At 42.3% G+C, this 19092-nt stretch overlaps 1 protein-coding gene across 7 annotated transcripts in view; it reads left to right on the forward strand.

Moving 5' to 3' along the window:
* The first annotated feature begins 5002 nt into the window (after window positions 1-5002).
* raraa (retinoic acid receptor, alpha a) overlaps window positions 5003-19092 on the forward strand; it is a 145391-nt gene continuing 131301 nt past the window's right edge. For 6 of the 7 annotated variants that reach the window (XM_034571609.1, XM_034571605.1, XM_034571607.1 and 3 more), the window contains exon 1: window positions 5003-5700. The gene's annotated coding sequence lies outside the window, so the exon portion shown is untranslated. The remainder of the gene's footprint in view (window positions 5701-19092) is intronic. The other variant, XM_034571612.1, reaches the window with a different exon arrangement.

Consider the following 19092-nt stretch of genomic DNA (forward strand, 5'->3'; position numbering starts at 1 on the left):
TCATGTTGCACCGGGTTGCATTCGACGCCCTGCTGTAAATGTCCGCTGACATTTGGGCAACTTGAAATGTTTCTCTTGGGTGCAGAGGAGCCCCCCCTCCCTTACTCTCTGCCACCCTTTTTTTTTTTTTTCTCTGCGAACCAGGCCGTGACATGTGGCATGTAGCCCCACGCTGGGGGTGAAAGCATTCATCCTGCCGGCTAATGTTACCGCACTTTAGAAATAGCGCTGTATTTCCACACTGGACAGTAAATAGGCACCCGCTGTTTGGAGGCGGAAACCGAGCACCTGTTTGTGGGCTCAGTGTGGGCTTTGTAAAAAACGAAACACGAGAGAGACACTCCACTGCGGTGCTGTAACAATAACCATCAAGTGGGACTATTTAACAGTATGCTATGTGTTTTCAAAGGAGGGAATCACATGATTAAGCTCTGCAAGGCAACTGAGAACGCTTAATGTTCTGCCTCTTATAGCCGCTCAGTGTGAGTCTGTATTAAGTAATGCTCTCAACCCTCTGGTCTTGTGACGTCTGAAAGAAGTAGGAACATTATGGAAAATGGGCTGAGTACGATATCTGTACATTACTGAGCCACAGCCTGCAGCCCGTTAGTTTACTGGGAACAGAGGGAAAACCGCTGCCCTGGATCTGTCCAAACCGTAACAAAATCTGCCAGCATCAGCGGCTGAAACTCCACGAAGTGTCTGCTCTCAGCCAAGAAATAGTCCAGCGCAATTAGTTTATCAATTAGTGAGCTTTAGCGGCACCGGTAGCCAATTTTTAGTAACCGCGGGATAGAGCCAGGGCAGCTGTTTACACCTGTTTCCAATCGTAATGCTAAGCCGAGCTAACCAGCTGCTTGTGGTGGTACACAGACATGGGGGTAGGAACAACTTTTTCAACAAACTCTGAAAGAAAGTACATTCCCCAAAACTTTGCAACAACATCCCAGGTTGTTTATATTTACAGGCTGTGAAACTGTTATTTAGTGTTAAATAGTTGTTGTTGGGTCGTGATTCTGTTATGTAAATTTGTTATGAGTTTTGCACTTATTTATATTTGTTTATTTAAGATAAGTATTAAACTTAATATTAACATTAAACTGTCAAGAGTCAATGTGTTAAATTTCAACTTCCAATTTGCCTCAGCAATAAAATCAAAGCTGTTTTTCATCACACGATTTTTTTTATTCATCTTAAGAGGATGAAATCTGTAAAATATTATATTCATAAGAACAAAGCTCTCATTCTGGAAACACTTTTAATTTTACATGGCAATACATGCACTCGTCTTCCAATATTCTGTGAATCATCCCAGGAACACTTAAATTTATTGGCTGACCTCTTAAGCGATCCTGAGACAGGGAATCACAGGAGTAACAGATCTAAGTAGAAACATCATTTACTTTACTTACCACAATTACTGATCACTTTTAAAAATATAAAAAATGTGGGAATGTATTGTGAAAATGTAGAGTAGAAAGTTCAGATATTTGCTGATATATGTAGTGGAGAAAAACTAAAGTAAAGATGCATGAAAAATGTACCGAAGTACAGATGCATAGTAAATGTACTTGGCTACATCCCACCACTGGCATTAGACATGATGGATCTTCAAAGCTTTTCCAAACTGATGTTCTCTCTGTACAGTAGACACACACACACACACCTCATGCGTGAGCCTTACAAGCCAACACTGTGTCCGACACACGAACGTTTGCCTGCGTACATGGAGAGTATGTAAAGCATTAAACAGAATACGCATCACAAGACTTTTCACTATGCTTGGCATGTCCTCATGGCTGTACAGTACACGCTGAAACACTGTCTATATCTGTATCTGTATCTAAGAGTGCAGGGGAGCTACACCAGACTGGAGAGCCATTAAGATTCAACTCCAGTAACTTCCAGTGCAAACCAGGCTACACGTGGAGGATGCAGCTGGGCCAGGGAGACCCCAGAGGCCTTTACTATCCAACCTTGAGATATGTAGAGGAAACCCAACGCTACACAATACAAATCCCCGCACCGAAGGAGAGTAAACCGAGGCGAGCCGGCCCGGTCTACATGAACACATGCTATGCACACACCCGCATGCCGGGCCCCGCTTCCACCTGTCACGAGTCAGTGAAATAAGACAGCCCCACGTCTTCAACCAGTCTGTTATGACAGCAACTATATCCACCAGTACATGCTTTTAGCGTTTGACGACTCCCATAGTCCATGGTTACTCGCATGCCTGTGTTTCTCATGCACCCCTCCAGCCCCCCGACGCCCGCCCCCAGAGCTGCATTCCTCACTTGTGTAGTATGTGTGACAACTGACACAGCTTAGTGCCAGTCAGAGCTTTTGTATAAGAACGCCTTAAAGGCAGCGTGAGGAAACAAGGAGGATACTGTCACTCGCACTCTCTGTCGCAGTGTCAATGCTCCCAGGGAAAGTTGAAAAAGCAACTGAGAAGGTGACACGGAGGTAAAGTATGTCACTTGGTATCTTGTTGGCTTTTGTCCAATCATGTGGGACTCTGGGGTTTCACATCTAGCACCTGTCACAAAACTTTGCTTTCTGGGTCGGAAAGCTATTGAGTGTAGTCGCTATCTCTGAGAGACTGGAGAGAACCTGAGCGCTCCCCTGGCTCACAAATCCCTCGCACGCAAACCCCACTCACAGGTGCATGCACTCCTTTGCACCGACTTCTGTATGCGCGCGCACACACACACACACACACACACACATATGTGTGTATACAAGGGAGCATTAGGGCTGCAAATAACAGTTGTTTGAGTTATTGATCCATTTAAACTTTGATGAACTATTTATTTGCCAAGTCAATAAACTGTTGAAAATATGTAGAATCACAAATTAACAGGAGGTTCAAGTGTCTCAAAATAAACTTTCATCGGTCTGTAATGAAAAATTCCAAGGGGTTTCTCACACATAAATAAATTATATTTTTGAAACTGTAAATTATTTATTGCCAAATGTGCAACCAATTGTTTTACAGTTCATTGACACAATATTCATAGTTGCACATAAAATCACCTATTTATCTATTGAATACATATCTTTTATACAAATATTTATACTATTTTATACGTATATTCCACTACTTTTGTGAACCTAGCACTTTGATAAACCCAATTTAAGCTTCAAAACTATTTATCCACATGAGTAAAGGTATATTTTTACAAGGGATTTGAAGAATTTCTACAGACATTATGAGTTCGGTCTTAGACTAATAATTACATATTACAGAAACAATTTGACTTTATTTCTTTATTTTCCTGTAATTTTTTGGGGGGGGGAATATCATTGAACAGCATCTGCTGTTAAAACACTGACCCAACAATTAGCCGAGAGCAAATTTTCACACGCCGTCTCTTTGTGGGCCCAATTAAAAACATGTTATGACATCCATCAGAAAAAAAAGAGGAGAGCTGCTTTCAGACATGCACTGAACTGCGCATGGAAGAACGTAAATGTCAGTTGCTTTCGGAAAATTTCTGGAGTTTTTCCTGCCAACCCCTTAAAATGTCTGGAGTCCAAGTGAGCGGAATACTGTCTGAAAAAACAAAAAGAATACAAATATCTCAGGATGAAAAAGAGGTGCCATAAATAAAGAAGAAGCCGACGAAAGTACCAACTTGGAAAGACGATGAGATTTGAGAGCTTTTGGCGATATGGGCTGAAGCGGGGGTCGATAGTGTAAAATAAAATAATACATTTTCCAGTGTTCATGTATGAAAATGGCTGTAAAGTCATACACAGCAGAAGATCACATGTAACATATTGCAGCTCTACTAAAATGTAGATAATAGAAAATGTGAGGTAAAAAAATTATTTTATTTTAAAAACAAAAACCAGCATCAACACACAGTGGGGTTGCTCTTATGTATAATTTGGTGGTGGAGCTGCTGATGGAGCTGCAGCTCTCGGCGGCTGCTTTGACAGGAGAGGCTGACTTCCTAAATGCAGAGTGACAAAAGGTCTGTGATGGAAGATATTTTAGAGGCTGTAATGGTGCTCTCAGCAGGACACGGCGGCACAGTCACGCAATGAAAAGGGGCCATATTGTTTAAATTTTCATACAAAAGAGACATATTTGAATATCTGAAAAAGATCTACAGAAACGGCCTCTGAAACGGATGATGTTCAGAATGGAATTTTGCAGGATATGGTTAATGTGTAAGGGACGCCTGATTGTTCATGATATTACACATTTGAAACAAATCTTTGCAAATATTAGAGTCCACAAATTTTGAGGGTTGTGACATTTTTTTTATTAAATTCCCTGTATTTTGGGGACAATATTACAGCAGTGTTATTTGTGTGCGTGGAGAGTTGTGTAATTCATGGGTATGTAATCAGATTTGTAAATGTGTAAAAGAAGCTGCAAATGCAAATAGGCAAATGTGTACAAGAGTCTGCCCATGTGTATTCAGAAATGTATTCACAAATCTCAAATACACTACTTCTTTATTTTACACATTCACAAATCTGTTTGCAAACACCGATTTTTAACACACATTTGCAGATTCTGTTTCATATTTACAAATCAGATTAGGCACACACAGATTCTAAATACACATTAAGAGATTTTTTTTAGAAAAAAACACATATTTGCAGATTCCTGTACACATTCGCATATCTCAGCAGAGCATTTTCAGATTCTGTTACACGTTCACAAATTGGATTACACACACACAGATTCTAAATTCACATTTAGAGATTTTTTGGGGCATTTTCAAATTTGAACGCACTCACAGATTCTAAACACACATTTGCAGATTTCAGTGCACATTAGCAAATATCAGAACCCATTTGCAGATTCTTTTCCACATTTACAAATTTTACAACTCATGAGCAGAATGAGATACAGTCTCACATACATTCACAAACATTATTGCTACAATACAAGCCCCATATCTTTTTCCTCTCCACTGCGAACCTGTTTGGTTGCATTATACCTTTATCTGTTAAATAATGACACACTCTCCGAAGGCACCGCTGAGTTTAACCTCACTTGAAGGGTTAAGCATCAGGCTCGTTCCTCCCCAACACCAGAAGCTGCCTGATGGGAGTTTTTGTGCATCTTTTCAGTGAAGCTCAGAGGAGCTGAGAGGACGAGACGCACAAGTAAAGTGCAGTAAAACGAACGTTGTTCTGTCCTCCTGTCGCCTTACATCCCTCCAGCAGAGCAGGGAGCACATCTGGAGGAGAGCGGGGACATCATCCACTTTTACTTTTCGGTGTTTTACGTGAGGGACTGGCCCCCCCATAAAAGGAGAGGGGCGGGGTCGGGGCTGGTGTTGGATTTCACAGCCAGAGGACGCAACTGCAATGGTTTCCTCCGCTGCCTCTGAGCAAAGCTGTGCCAAACTTGTCCCTGCGCCCTGAGACGCGGCTCTTCACCTCCGCGTTAGACCAAGAGGAGGAGGAGGAGGAGGGGGAGGAGGAAGAGAGGAGGCTAATTTCACTCGGCGGCTTGCGAGAGGAGAGGTTTTGAAGAGGCGACGGGAAACTTTGAGGAGAAATAACAGAGAAATACAGCTGCAACTTCCAGCAGCAGCAGCGAAGAAGAAGAAGAAGCAGCAGGAGGAGGAGGAGGAGGAGGAGAAGAAGAAGAAGAAGAATAAGTTTCCAGCAGCAGGAGCAGGAACAGTCCGAGCAGGGGACCGGGGAGGAGGAGTCAACAGGTCCCAGGTATTATCCACATCCACTTGTCAGTGACAGCTTGTCAACATTTGACAGCCTCCCTCCAGGTGTTAGCCTGTGGCGGGGGTTAACCGTGTGAACCCCTCTGTTCACCTGGAGGATTTTAAATGCGTCACGCTTGGTCGGGTTATGTTACCGTTTATTTTTTTTAACGCTGACAGAAAGCGAGTGAACAGCTGGAGGGGAACTCCCGTGAAGTTCACGACCACTTCTAGCATTGTTAAAAAATAGGAAAGTAGCTAATAACAAGCTAACCAGCTAATGTTCGGTGCGAGCGACGTTGTTGTGTTCAGTGGACGCTTGTTAGCACGCGAAGCTAACGCGTCTCCTCCGCTTGTAAACACACGTCCACGCTGACACTTGGAGTCAATTAGCAAAAGAACAAGCTGCGAACCACAGGGAAAGGCTGCTTCACTAAAGTGGGAATATGTGGAGTTACAGGCGTGTGACAATGTGTCTGAGCGTGTTTCTGTTTTTGCAGCGTCAGGAGTAGGGAATGTGCAGGAATTGTATTTCCACATTGTGCCTTTTGCAGATTTGGGTCTGCGTTGCTTCCTCGCAGATAACGTGGTGAACTTTGCTCTATAGCACGATTCAAGTGGCTGTGGATATGATATCAGGATTCGTCTCAGTTAATGTGAGATTCAAGATTAACTTTATCGTCCCACAAAGCTCTACCCACCCCTGCAACTATAGAAATACACACACATATATATATATGTACACATGCACGAATCCCCATCATAAAACAAACATGGCAATACATTACATGGTACTAAAGAGTGCGTGCCTGACCATATTGCAAATACATGCACTTCTACATGTACAAAAATCCTAATGAATGCAGTAAGCAAAAATCTGTAAAAAGTAAATGCATAACATCCAATAAAAAAAGTACAAGCATAAATAGATAAGCAACACCAAGCGAGCTGAGATATCATCATCCTCCAGTTCCAATTCTGGCTTTATCAGCCACTATTTAAAATCTTTCTCCGAACAGAGGGCAGCGGCTCATACTGCAGAATATGAGATGTGTCATTGACGATCTCATCGGCTTGTCTTAGAGTAGCCGGTTCATAAATAGTCTGCAGGGATATGTGCTCTTTAATGCCAATGATTTTCCTTGCAGTATAAATCAGCCCGGTACAGTTTGGTTTGGGTGGATGAGCAGACAGGAGCTCACTCCACAGAGGGGGCAACCACAGCCTGCATTCTTCTCATGTGCTCTAATAAAGAGCTGCAAACTTGTTGACCCGAGACACGCTTGCATTCCTCTGTTGCATCAACAACACACGCTCTCGCACAAAAGTACCTCAGCAAACTGACAGACATCTCAACCAATTTGTTAACACCTGTGATTAACCCCTGTCAAGATAATGTGCCAACTGGAGGTGTCTGGATCCCAGCAAATAAAATGTCAGCGCTGTGTTATAACATTTATTTTACATATACCCTGCAGCGCCACAGACCTGCAGTGTTATCTTGTAAAATGTTGTCTTGTAAAAACCACAGATTACAGTGCTCATTACCCTTCATTTACGGCTGTAACAAGCACTTTGCAAGAGTTTGCTTTTGTTTGAGTAATCCGTTAAGTCGATGCCCTGCACAAATATGCTGATTGAAACTTAAGGATACCACAGATTCCTCTCTCCACTTCTCTGATTCTGGCTGCAGACATGAAAGTGTCTGTGTGTGTGTGTGTGTGTGTGTGTGGGGATGGACGAGGAAGATGCTCTTTCCTGTGAAAACGTGTGACATTTAGAGCAAGATGCAGTAGAGGACAAGTCACCCAGTGGGAGATTTGGTGTTTCTCAGGGTTTTCCCTCTCTGTCACGTCATCTTTTTAATGATTCACGTTAGACACATTTGCTGAGACAGCATTGTCTGATGACCTTAACCCAAGTAAGGTCATACCCCGAATACACAATTATCAAATAAAGACTTATTGAGAATTACAACTTTAATCACATTACCACAGTGGTTTTAACAGCATTTTGTGACATCAACTTACTTGATACTGCTTAACGGCACATGTCCTGGGTTCGAGTGTACACAAGTAGTAGGACATACTTTTGACATGAGTCATAAACACACTATACTGTATAACATGTAAAAGAGGATATCAATGGAATATTTAATGAGCAACTCGTTTAAACATCATGATCAAAATGATGTCTTATTCTGAATAATGTCATTAGTTGGAGTATTGCTGTCCATCTAATTCTAGTCAATGATTAAAGGTTGTGCTATCACTATAATTGCTTTGGTTAAATGTCAGATTTGTTTACCTGCCTGGTAAACTGTCACATTAGATACAAATTTTAATACTAACCTTTAGATGTGTGTTTTAATGTAATGCCTGATCCCACGTCATGGCCGTACTGAATTCTAAAAATGTGGTTTCTTTCTCAGTGGTAGGGATGTGGTGATCTATCACTGAGTAAATCTGATATATTAATTTGTGGTCTGACTTAATGAGAGAAATTATATCCCAAAATCATCACTGACAGCAGCTCTAGTCACATGTTCCTCCATGCTGCTTCCTCCTACATTATAGAGGGACATTTAGAAGAGTTTTTACAACAATGCATTCAAAACCAAATAACTAATGGAATTATATATGTGTTTATTCAAGGCGATCCACCGCTCAGTGTTGTAAAACTGCAGTGCCGTTCTGTTCTGTAGCACAAGGCGAGAGATTTAACGTGATACCGTCAAACCCTCTCTGTCGAGCGTCAACGGGAAGTCGTCTCTCTCTCTTCGTGTGAACAGTGCCAGTTAAAAGCCTCACAAGTTTCACATGGTACTAAATGTGTCATCGTCGGGGAGGCAGTGGCACACTTGCATCCCCCGTCCCTTCACCACGGCCCCTCTCCTTCCTCTGCAGATTGTAAAAAGTCAAGTGCAAATGACACTGGAAAGGAAATTTTTTTTTTCTTCTCAGTTAACACTGGTAGTGAGTCAGTAGCTCCAAGCTTTGTCAGGTTTATTTGTCACATTTGATGACAGTTCTTTTTTGTTTGCTCATCTCGTGTGGAACAGATTACTTTATCTAATGGACAATGAGTGATGAAAGGCAAGATGTGTCATATTTTGGGTCAAATTTGTGCAGGGAATTTGAAGGTTCAATCTAATTGCATTCAATAGACACACTCAAATTATGTTGTTCTTTTCTTCTGTATAATGAAATTATATAAAGTCAACTTTTTGTGTTGAATTTTGGGTCACTTATAATAATTTGTGCAAAAAGGAGAGTGAGTGCAGTTTTTCCTTCCTCCTATTATTATCAGTTGCGAATAGAGGTTGTCATCCGTGCAGGTCACCATATTGAGTCATATTAATTTTGCTTTCGGCCCCAGCTTCCTCTGAGAAAGCCTAGAGTGTGTCAGGTGGTGCAGTCTGTCGTGATAGAGGCAGCCTCACCACAGTGGCCTGCTCCCCGTTGCTGACGAGCCAGTCTGACTCACGGCACAAACTGATCAGGCACTGACAGATGAGACATGGTCCCCACGATGGCAGGGCACCCCAGTGATGTCATCCAGCTCCTTTTAATAGTAAACACCTCTACCCAGTCCCACACGCTCAGTCTGCAGTAGCTTTGTTTCAGTGAAAACAACCATGCAGAATTACGATTTTCACTCTGCTGTAAATAGGAAAAAACACAACGTGCTTGGTTGTTAAGAGCCAGTGTCGATGTGTTCATGTTTTGGTTCGCCAATTTATTGATGTAGCAAATAAAATCCATTTGGTTTCAGCAAATGATGTTTTTGGCCTAATAGAGAAACAGTCCCACAAACGGAGTCCAGTGAAACCAAGCAGTGTAGCTTTGCACTAATAAAACCAGCCTTGACCTAAATGAAACAGGCCCCGACTCTGTCAGAATAAGTAGAAATAAATTGGGATATTACAGTGGTTTGGCAGTTGTGCCCGATGACGTAGTCATTGCCTCAGGGACTCGGGCGAGTGTGGGAAAAGGAGGAGAGAAGAAGGGTGGGAGCCGATACCAGGAGAGTGTAGCGGAGTCTGAGTGGATTTTTTTTTTTTGGAGGGGGAATGGGGCCGCTGTGATGTTGGGATGTGGGAGCTCCACTCACATAGGCCAGCGGCACATTATTAGGTAGGCTTTTGCATACTGATTCTCTTGTACTGCCGCGCTCCACACGGCAAACTGGCCTGCACGGCCCTGTCAGCCTCATGAGAGTTAACCCCCCTCTCCTTTTCACACCACTTCCTTTTATTCCTCTTTTTATGGCTTTGATGGTATTAAATAATCTTTACATGTCAGAGTGCACAGCTCCCAGTGTTCATGTCGGGAGAGCGAGAGAGCAATTAGGTCAGAGTGGTAGAATAACTTGGTTTCATCCCAGTCTTAAAGTGGCAGGGTACCTCACTACAACTTGTGCTTTTATATTCACCTCAAACCTTTGGAGTAAGACTTTCAAAGAGGTCCAAGGCCAGTGGGGTTATCAAAGCACTCAGAGAGAGAACTTTATATCTTTCCTTTTATAGCCTCATAATAAAATGCCCCAGAATGGATTATCGGTTGTGATATTTTAGGTTTCTCACTACGTTAATTTGCCTGAAGAATCAGGCCACATTTGTCTCCTTTTATCTAATTAGGCTGAGCTAAAGCCCAATATAACCTCTTATCCTGGTTATTGATTTGGGGTGTGTTTTAAGCTTCGGATTGTTTTGGCAGACCTTGAAATTATCGACATCTGTAACTGCCGTTGTTGTACTGATTTCTCTTTATTTTATTTATTTTGAGAAAAAGATCAAGATGAAGATCATACCGAACAATAATAAACAGAAAGCCCTGTATTTATTTTCACTGCTTCCGTTTCGCATGATCTGTGCTGTAAAGTTTCCCATAGAATGTTGTCACATGTTCAAGATTGCATTTCTACCATTTGGCATGTGAACGTTCTGGCCCATGTTACAGCATTTCATTGCACTTTTCACAGAGTTTCATATTATTTTCCACGCTCATTTTGTACCTTGGCTTTTTATGAAAGTGTCTCTGCCCGGTCGGACTGTCCCCCGGCGTGACGGCTGACATTTCCAGTGAAAGAGGCCTATTGTTGGATCTTAATCCCCCTCCACCCTCCTCTCCATAAAACAATGGTATCAATTGCTTCCACTGAGTACATCCACAGCTCTGAGTGAGAGACAGGCTGGCCGGGCTCTTGGCGAGCCTGCCAGCCATCCTACCAGGCAGCCAGACCGACCTCTTAATTTCCAGTGATAGCTCTGTGCTTGGGCCCACAGATTCCTCTTCAGGCATGTGCGCTAATATTATCTCTGTAGCATGACAACTAGCCCTTGATCGTGACTGCCCTCATACCTCGTAAAGGCACAAATAATGGCTTGTGTATATATTTATTTTCCCAGGGAGACAGTTGAGCAGACCTGTGGCTTCGACACACTCCCCCATCCCCCATCGTCTTAATGAATGGTCTCCATTCTATTTTCCTTCATTTTCCCCAGGACACTGCCATTAACTTTTGACAGATGATATGTTCTCTAACTGAAACAGTGATCCTGAGCACACTGTCACTGGAAATTGGATTCGCACACCCACCCCTTTGCTTGTTGCCTTTTCTCCATCTCTCTTTTTCTCTCTGTCCTCCTTTTTTCCTGTTGGTCCCTCTCTGTCAGAACTGGAGGACATGCTGCTAATATTCCTTTTAGAGCAGCGTCGAACTGCTGAGCTGCCAAGTTAACCCTCTGCTGCCATGAGTCAGACAGCGAGCCAGATAGTCGGTGTCACTTACACAGATGTCTGACTAGCCAATCTGTCCTTAAGCGCTCTTTAAAACACCAGTACTACTTCGAGCCAAGTGTGTGTCTGCAGTCAGATTTTTGTTCAAAACCCTCCATCTGCTCTGTGGCCATTGGTTTGATTTCAGTTTCTCTTTTTTTAGTAACTTGAATCTTTGACAATAGAATATATATTCAAAAGAATACAGCTCAGGTGCCAGATAGAAAAATATCTAAGTAGGCAAAAAGATTACACTTGTCACTCTGAATGGCTCCAGATTATGTCTGCAACTAATGGTTATTTTCTTTATGGATTCATCGATTATTTTCCCTACAACGAGTCCAAGTTGATGTCATCAAATGCGTTGGTGTTTCCCACTTACAGATGAAAAAGTTCAGTTTAAAGTGATAAAAAAAGCAGACAAAAGCAAAGAAAAGCTCACAATGGAAAAACCTGGGAATGTTTTTTGTGGTTTTGCTTGTAAAAAGCAAATGACTTGAATGAATAAATGATTATCAAACAAATCCACCAGTGCAGGGGTGGGTAACCTTTTTCCTATCAAGGGCCATTTTAGTTTTTATAACATCCTTCGAGGGCCATACAGACTCATTGAACACATATTACACTAAGCCCTCTAATGCGATGCCTGGAACTGCTTCTCTGTGGCGAGGCGTCGGACGTCTGATGGTGATGTCAGTCACAGCTGTTTTTTGACAAAATATCTTGTTCAAACAAATCCTCACCTTTGGTAGAGCCCTGCATGGCTCGCAAAGATAGTAATTCATTTTTTTGCTGAATAAAATAATATATTTAGTTTTTTGTACTTTTATAAATGATATCACAGGCTGGATCAAACGGTCTTCTGGGCGGGAGGTGTCCGACCCCTGCTCTTAGTTACTTATCACTTGGAGTTCTCTTCATCGTACCAGATCTCAGCTTCCTAATTAAGACTGTTGACAGGTTCTGTGTCATTCTTATAGGCAACATAACATGTGAGTCTCCTGTGCAGTGGCCATGTCCACTTTCAAAGCACTGCACAAGCCAAAGCATCTTAACACTGATTTGAGTGGAACAAATCCTCTCCATTGTGCCTCCTGTGTGGGAGTGTGTGGCAGTTGACAGTGTATTCTGCATCTACTGGGGTTGCAGCTGCCTGCCCATTAGCTTGAGTTGCCATAGGCCACATTTATCAGTGTGAAGTAAACGCCATGGTGAAGACACAATGGTCCTGAACAAGGATGATTCAGCTGTTGCTGCTTCTAGCTTGAACGGCTAGCTGGGCGTAAGTGGCTGAGCTCATAGCATCGTTATTGTGCTGCTCTGCTGCCTTGGCTTGTGCAAGCAAAGTCTATGTAGCTAGTGAGCCGCTGCTACTTATTCTGTCTCCACTGGCTGTCATCATAGTGCAGCCAGACACAGTGAAGAGCCATCGCACCAGATCACTGTCATGCTGCACTGTTCTAGTACAGAGCCTGTTAGATGAGTGTGTTTGCAAGAGGAGTTGACGTGAAGCTAAAATGACCACCAAAAACAGAGCAGCAAAAGTCCATTATTGGCTAATCACATTTACCTTTATGTTTGTTTTTAAAGCGCTAATTAATCTCCCCTGTCTTCTTTCTATAAATGCTGCAGAAATATTTGTTGCGTTTGTATTATTTGCAGTTGACTCATATAAAAAGTAAACTGTACATAATTGTAAGGAAGTATCAGATATGCACCCAGCAAACTCAGCCTGCAGATGTTTGCCAGCAAGAAAGCATAACCCATGGCTATAAATTATACTCTTTCAGTCAGTGAGACTGTGAGACACTATCAATAATGGCAGATCCTTTGATTTGTTTTTAATTTTGTGTCAACATAATTTTCATTTTCTTGGCTTTATGTGTCGCAGTAATAATTCTGTAATATGGCGCACCAGGCAGCATATGGCTGCCATTTATGATCAACAGCCTCAGTAAAGAGGTGACTGGAATATGCAAATGCCTGCATGCTAATGGAATAGTAATGTAATGAAGCACGCTGTATATGGCCAATAATGAGCTCTGGTTATTGAGTGTTGATGGCTTCTTCTCAGCCTTTGTTGTTTCACAAGCTGCAGCTTTCTTATTTGTTCTTCATGGCACACGTACACACCATCACCCAAAACACGCATGAACACAAACACATACAAACACAGACCTGGATACATGAACATTGCGTTCTAATTGATTCATGGCGTCAGGTGAAAAGCACATTGATAAATACCTGGAACGCCTATTGAAATCATGAAACTAAATTGGCCAGAACTGAGACAGATGCAGTGCAGTAAATTAAACAAGCAATCTTCAATGTTGGGTGACAGCACAATGGTGATTAGGGTTTCATGTGAGCTGCCCTACATTATTTATGGCTGTGCTGTGGGCTGCCTGCAGTTGAATAGACCCACAGTCCATTGACTGGGCACATTACAGGAGGCCGACTCGTAGCGAGAGGGGGAGTTAAAAATGACTCTATTTCTTCTTGAGGAGGTCCATTTTCATCTAAATGAAGGTGGAAGCCCCAAGCGTATTGTTTCCAGGCTCTGTGAGAGTGAAATGTGTCGACTGTGTTGCACAAGGCTTCTGTGCACAGCTCTGCTCTGTGTTCCAGGGTGATTTCTGCAGAACCTCCCATTTGTTCCATCACTAGTTCTCTTAGTCACTGCCTACTCAGCTGCCCACTGCCCATTGCCAACTCACAAATTGGCTGTTTTTTGTTCACAGTTGGACTTATGGATGTTTGTTTGATCCCAGATTTCATTTAATATATATTTGTATTTTCCTACATGACATTAGATACTACTATTGCAATGCCCGCACTGAACAGGCCTGGTTGGAATGGGCTGTTTGTTGGGACTAAAGCAATGGTTGCAGCTTTCCACTGCTGCTGCACAAAGAGCAGTTTATCTAATTATTCAATGTCGGGTGAAGCTCGACTCAGCACACAGAACCCCAATGTGGAGATTCAGATTGTCGTGAATGCGCTGTTGACGTGATCGACAGTGTCACCTACATTGATGAGTCACTTCGTCTCTGCTACAGAGCGTTGGTCAGGTGTTTATTAAAATTGTACTAATACTGAACATAATGTGTGAGCTGATAAGTTAAATGGTTCGCGATATATGCGTTTCACAGACACACAGAGATTTCTGGATTATTAGATGGGTATGCGAAATCACAGCCTGTTCTAGATATTCTATATCTAGATATTTTCTTCTCAACGAGATGAGAAGAATGGATATTTCAGTTCAAATTCAGCACTTGTGAACACAAGTGTTTCCACCTTCAAACGCATGCTATTGTTGTTTGTCAGTTTTGAAAAATATTTAACGGAAATTCCTGTTTATTTGTTCATGCTGCTTTGCAGTTCTATCATTTGCAATGCAACGCTTTGCATAAAGGAACAGATTTCAGTGTTTAGATTATGACAAAAAAGAAGGATTGGAAGGAGATTGAGTTTTAGCCCATTAAAAATGCCTTGATGGCCTCAATCCCTGCTGGATCACTCCGGGACACACCTAGTTTGAGCTTGCTAAGCATTACAGGATGCAGTTCGTAATACATAAAAGATCCACACGGTCAACAGGATTAAGGCTTGAAAACTCCTCTTGAGTGGTTTGTGCTGTACCCACTACAAGTCAAGTTCTTGCAGCAGACAGTGGCCGTCTTTGTCGAGAGAGTGATCTTTACCACATTCAAGGACTGTGAGTGACTCAGAGATTTCACTGTCAAACTCAGCATCAGAGATAAGAGAGATGCGGAAGGCAAATACAAATATCCTCCTATATGGCCTTAACAAGCATGTTGTGTACATCAACACTTCCGTCACACCCCAGTAGCAAAGTATAAAGCGTCATTGATCATTAGTATAAGATCCATGTGTTTGAGTTGTGTAACTGTGGAGTAGAGATGTAGTGAGCGTTTCCTGATGCTGATTTCACTTGCTCCCCTTCAGTTTCCTCTCTTGAACCACACTGTTCCTCCATCACTCCCAACACAGAGGTGACTGGTGTAGTTCAGCAGTGAGCTCAGACAATGGAAGCAGGAATATGACAGTTGATGAGAAAACGGTTTGCAGAGCATTTGGAGTTCTTCTCATTGTCACACCAATGAGTGAACATACTGCTTACTTGGCTTTTCATGCAGCGCTGATCCCTAACATTACTGGGATGCCTGAAGTGTTAAATCATCGCGTTTGTCTCAGTGTTACGCTATTTATATTTATCAGTTACATTTTACAGTTTCAGTGGTGATCATATAATGTTTCAATTTTCGATTTAAATTTTTGAGCTTGTAGTGTTGTAAGGATAAAATTGTTAAACATGCAAAATTGCTGCATTCACATGTGCTCATACCTGAATTTAAATCCCAAACAACAATAACAAGGATCCTTTGTATCCTTCTGTGTTTTACTTAAGATGTTTTTAGACATGACCTCTGGGTAAAATCCAGAGAATTGGCTACAGAGTTTACCCAGAGTCTGCCTTACACACGTGCACAACACAGAGGAAGATTTTCTGCACAGACGCGTTCACAACCGCATTATTCAGGCGAGAGGTGGAGCAGCCGGGTGCGGCAGAAAGAGACAGGAAGTGACGTATTAACTCTGCCGTGGAGATTACGTGTTTCATTTTGATTACAGCACCCTGACACCGTCGTCGGCTCTTATCACCATAAACACTAGATACCTCGTCAGTGTCTTCTACATGTGTGCCACTGCTTTTTCACCAGGAGATATTTGTTTTCTTTTAGTTTTTTCATTTTTGCATCTGTCGCATGTTAGAAGGATCATCAACTTCATCAATTTCAGTTCAGCACTGCACCTCCTGTGTGAATACCTGAAAATATCTTCTTTGCTTTTGGATCATGCTTGAGTGCCTTGAGTGATTTGCCTGAGGGACTTGGAAGCTTGTGTTTGCAACTGAAAACTGTTAATCTTCTCAGTGCGTGTGGGATATTAAAATGGAATGCCATCTCTAATTTGTGTTTTGTTTGTACATTTCACGTCTAGTAGCATCATTGTAGATTTTCTGCCCATGCACAAGTTATTAAGTGGCTAACAAGAAGGCTATGTTTGTTTTGTTTATGAAATTAACTGTCATCTTCACTTTGATGGATGTCTGTTGCGTGAGTGTGTGTCCTAATTGTCCTTGCACACAACAGCGTGTTTTCATTTTCAGTTGGCCCCTGGCCCAGGATACCCACTCGAACTCAAGTCCACTTGTCCAGAGCAGCGAAACAATACTGAGCTGCCGTGCTTCTTCAGAGAGCCACTGTCCTGGCGGACAGTCCCCTGGGGGGGTGGGGTGTATTCTGATAAGTCTGGGCCAAATACAGTCCCGGCTTTCAATTGCTTCTTTGTCATTTCCACCATGTGAATGTCAGTGTGGCTGAGCTGTGGCTCCATGGATTCCCTGCTTTCAGATACCTTGCATGACTCTGATCAGGACTTAGACAGCGTGGCTTGCCTCCCCCTTAACCACAACCGCAGCCCCTTCATCCTCCAACCATTGTTTTCCTATCGAGTGAAACTTACTTTTTAGCCTCTCTCATGAAGCATGAAATACAAGCTTTTATATTGGCACTGGCAGGTATTTAAACTTCTGATCTAATCCAGGCTGTGCTCATTAAATCGTCAAAATGATGTAACGTTTCGCTGCCGCTTCTGTGTGCCAGCATGGCATGTTGTTCCACTTAGGGATTCCAGTATTTGTCTCTGTCATAAACACATGGCATCTGTTTGACTGCAGTGGGCCCAGCCTTCATTTGGACTTTGACATCGAAATGTGGCTAGATTCTGTATAGAGAAGCTGCCTGGTTTCTCATTTAGCAGCTCGTGGAGGTATGATAAATGTTACTAATCACCTATTGACCCACAAGGGTCAAGCCTTTGCCCTGTTGCCCATCACCCTCCTCCTTCTCGCTGTCTTCTTCCTGCCCCTGTACACTGTGGATATCCTTTATCTTGCTCAGGCCATAGTTTTCCTCTCCTAACACTGCTTGTCCACTGGCAGCTACCAGGCAACATAAGTTTTAGCTTTCCCTGTTTGCAGTCAAATATGAAAAAAATTTTCGCCTTCTACATTTATCTCTCCAAAAATATGAAATACACTTATGTTGTGAATGTGATTAGATACAGCGAGCTAAGAGATATGCTTTCCTCTCTGTCTCTCAGCTTAAGTTTGGACCTTTGCACTTCTAATATCACAGCCAGTTTTTAGGACCTTACTGAAGAGATAAGTAAAAAGAGGAAAGTGTGAGATTATCAGAGAAATAATCTTCTGAAAGAAATGAATTTGGACAAAATACCAAGGACCGGGAGCTATAAATGTGTATGTGCACACACAGACTGAGTGTGTGTGCTTGATGGGGTTTCTGTTCCGCTTTTTTCCACTGGCAGAGTGTAGTAATCGAAGAGGAGCTTTTGTTCTTTTGAAAATCCACCTGATAATGTTGGTAGCTGGCTCTTTGCCTGAGCTGGTTGGATTTAAAAGACGAAATAGAAAAAAACTCCACTCCAAGCCCAGTGTTACACACTTTACACACCCAACACAGTGGCCCAGATTTCCTACAATCCCCTGGTGGAGCAGCTCTTCTGTTTTTGGCACATTTCATTTTCAAGGGAGAACCCTCTGAGTTGAAGAGTGCAGCACAGGTAGGAATAATAATGCTGGCAACACAATAATGGCATCAACACAATGCTACATTTACTGGGTTCACAGCTAGGCCCTTACTCCATCCTCCCCCTTCCACATTCTGACTTTAATGTTCCACATGAGACTGATTGAGCCATTTCGTATATTGCTAAGCTGCGTGAAGAGTGCTACTTTTATAATGAAAGAATAATGCTAAATCAAGGCTTGACAAATCTACTTTCTCCATGTCTCCACATGGAGAGTTGGGCGGATTAGGCTCTAATTTTAGTGCCATTTATCTCTTCAGCTGCTTTTGAGAATTAGTTCCAAAAAAGTGTGAAAATGTGAAGGGTTTTGGGGGAGTTGGATTGGAGGGTGGTTGGAGTTGGGTATTGTCAGGGAAAAGAGGCTGTGAAAAAGAGATTGTCTAGTGGTTGTGAGGGCCTTTTGCGTAATAGTTCAAATTTATATACAAATCTCCAGGAATTATTTTTTTTGTGGTGGTTAGGCAGCAGGCAGCTGTTTGAACAGAAATGTTTGAAGGATTTTTCAGTTGCCATCGGTCCCTTCACGCAGTGTCTCGAGTGGCTTCATGAGATCACAAAGCCTCATGGAGCTTTCAAATAACGCAGACAGTGAAAAATTAAAAAAATGTCCCTCCTCTTTCTCTCTTTTCCTCCCCCTCTTTCTCTTGTTCAGTTCTCCATAACAGAAAGTCACATCCTGGGTGTTTGTTATTGAAGTTGAATGTGTGAGTAGGAAGTAGACTGCTGAAACAAACACACAAAGTTCATCTCAGTCAAAATCACTTCTCACTAAGGCACGAAGGCCTTGATAGTTTAGACCTTTCCATATCACCTGTATTTGGCTACTGGGACACATCATCAATACTAAACAACCATCAATACCTCTCTGGAGGCAATTGCATTTAAAACAATGGAGGACACAGTGTTGGTGTGCATTCAGC

Source organism: Hippoglossus hippoglossus, chromosome 19, assembly GCF_009819705.1.
Source record: "Hippoglossus hippoglossus isolate fHipHip1 chromosome 19, fHipHip1.pri, whole genome shotgun sequence".
Taxonomy (NCBI): domain Eukaryota; kingdom Metazoa; phylum Chordata; class Actinopteri; order Pleuronectiformes; family Pleuronectidae; genus Hippoglossus; species Hippoglossus hippoglossus.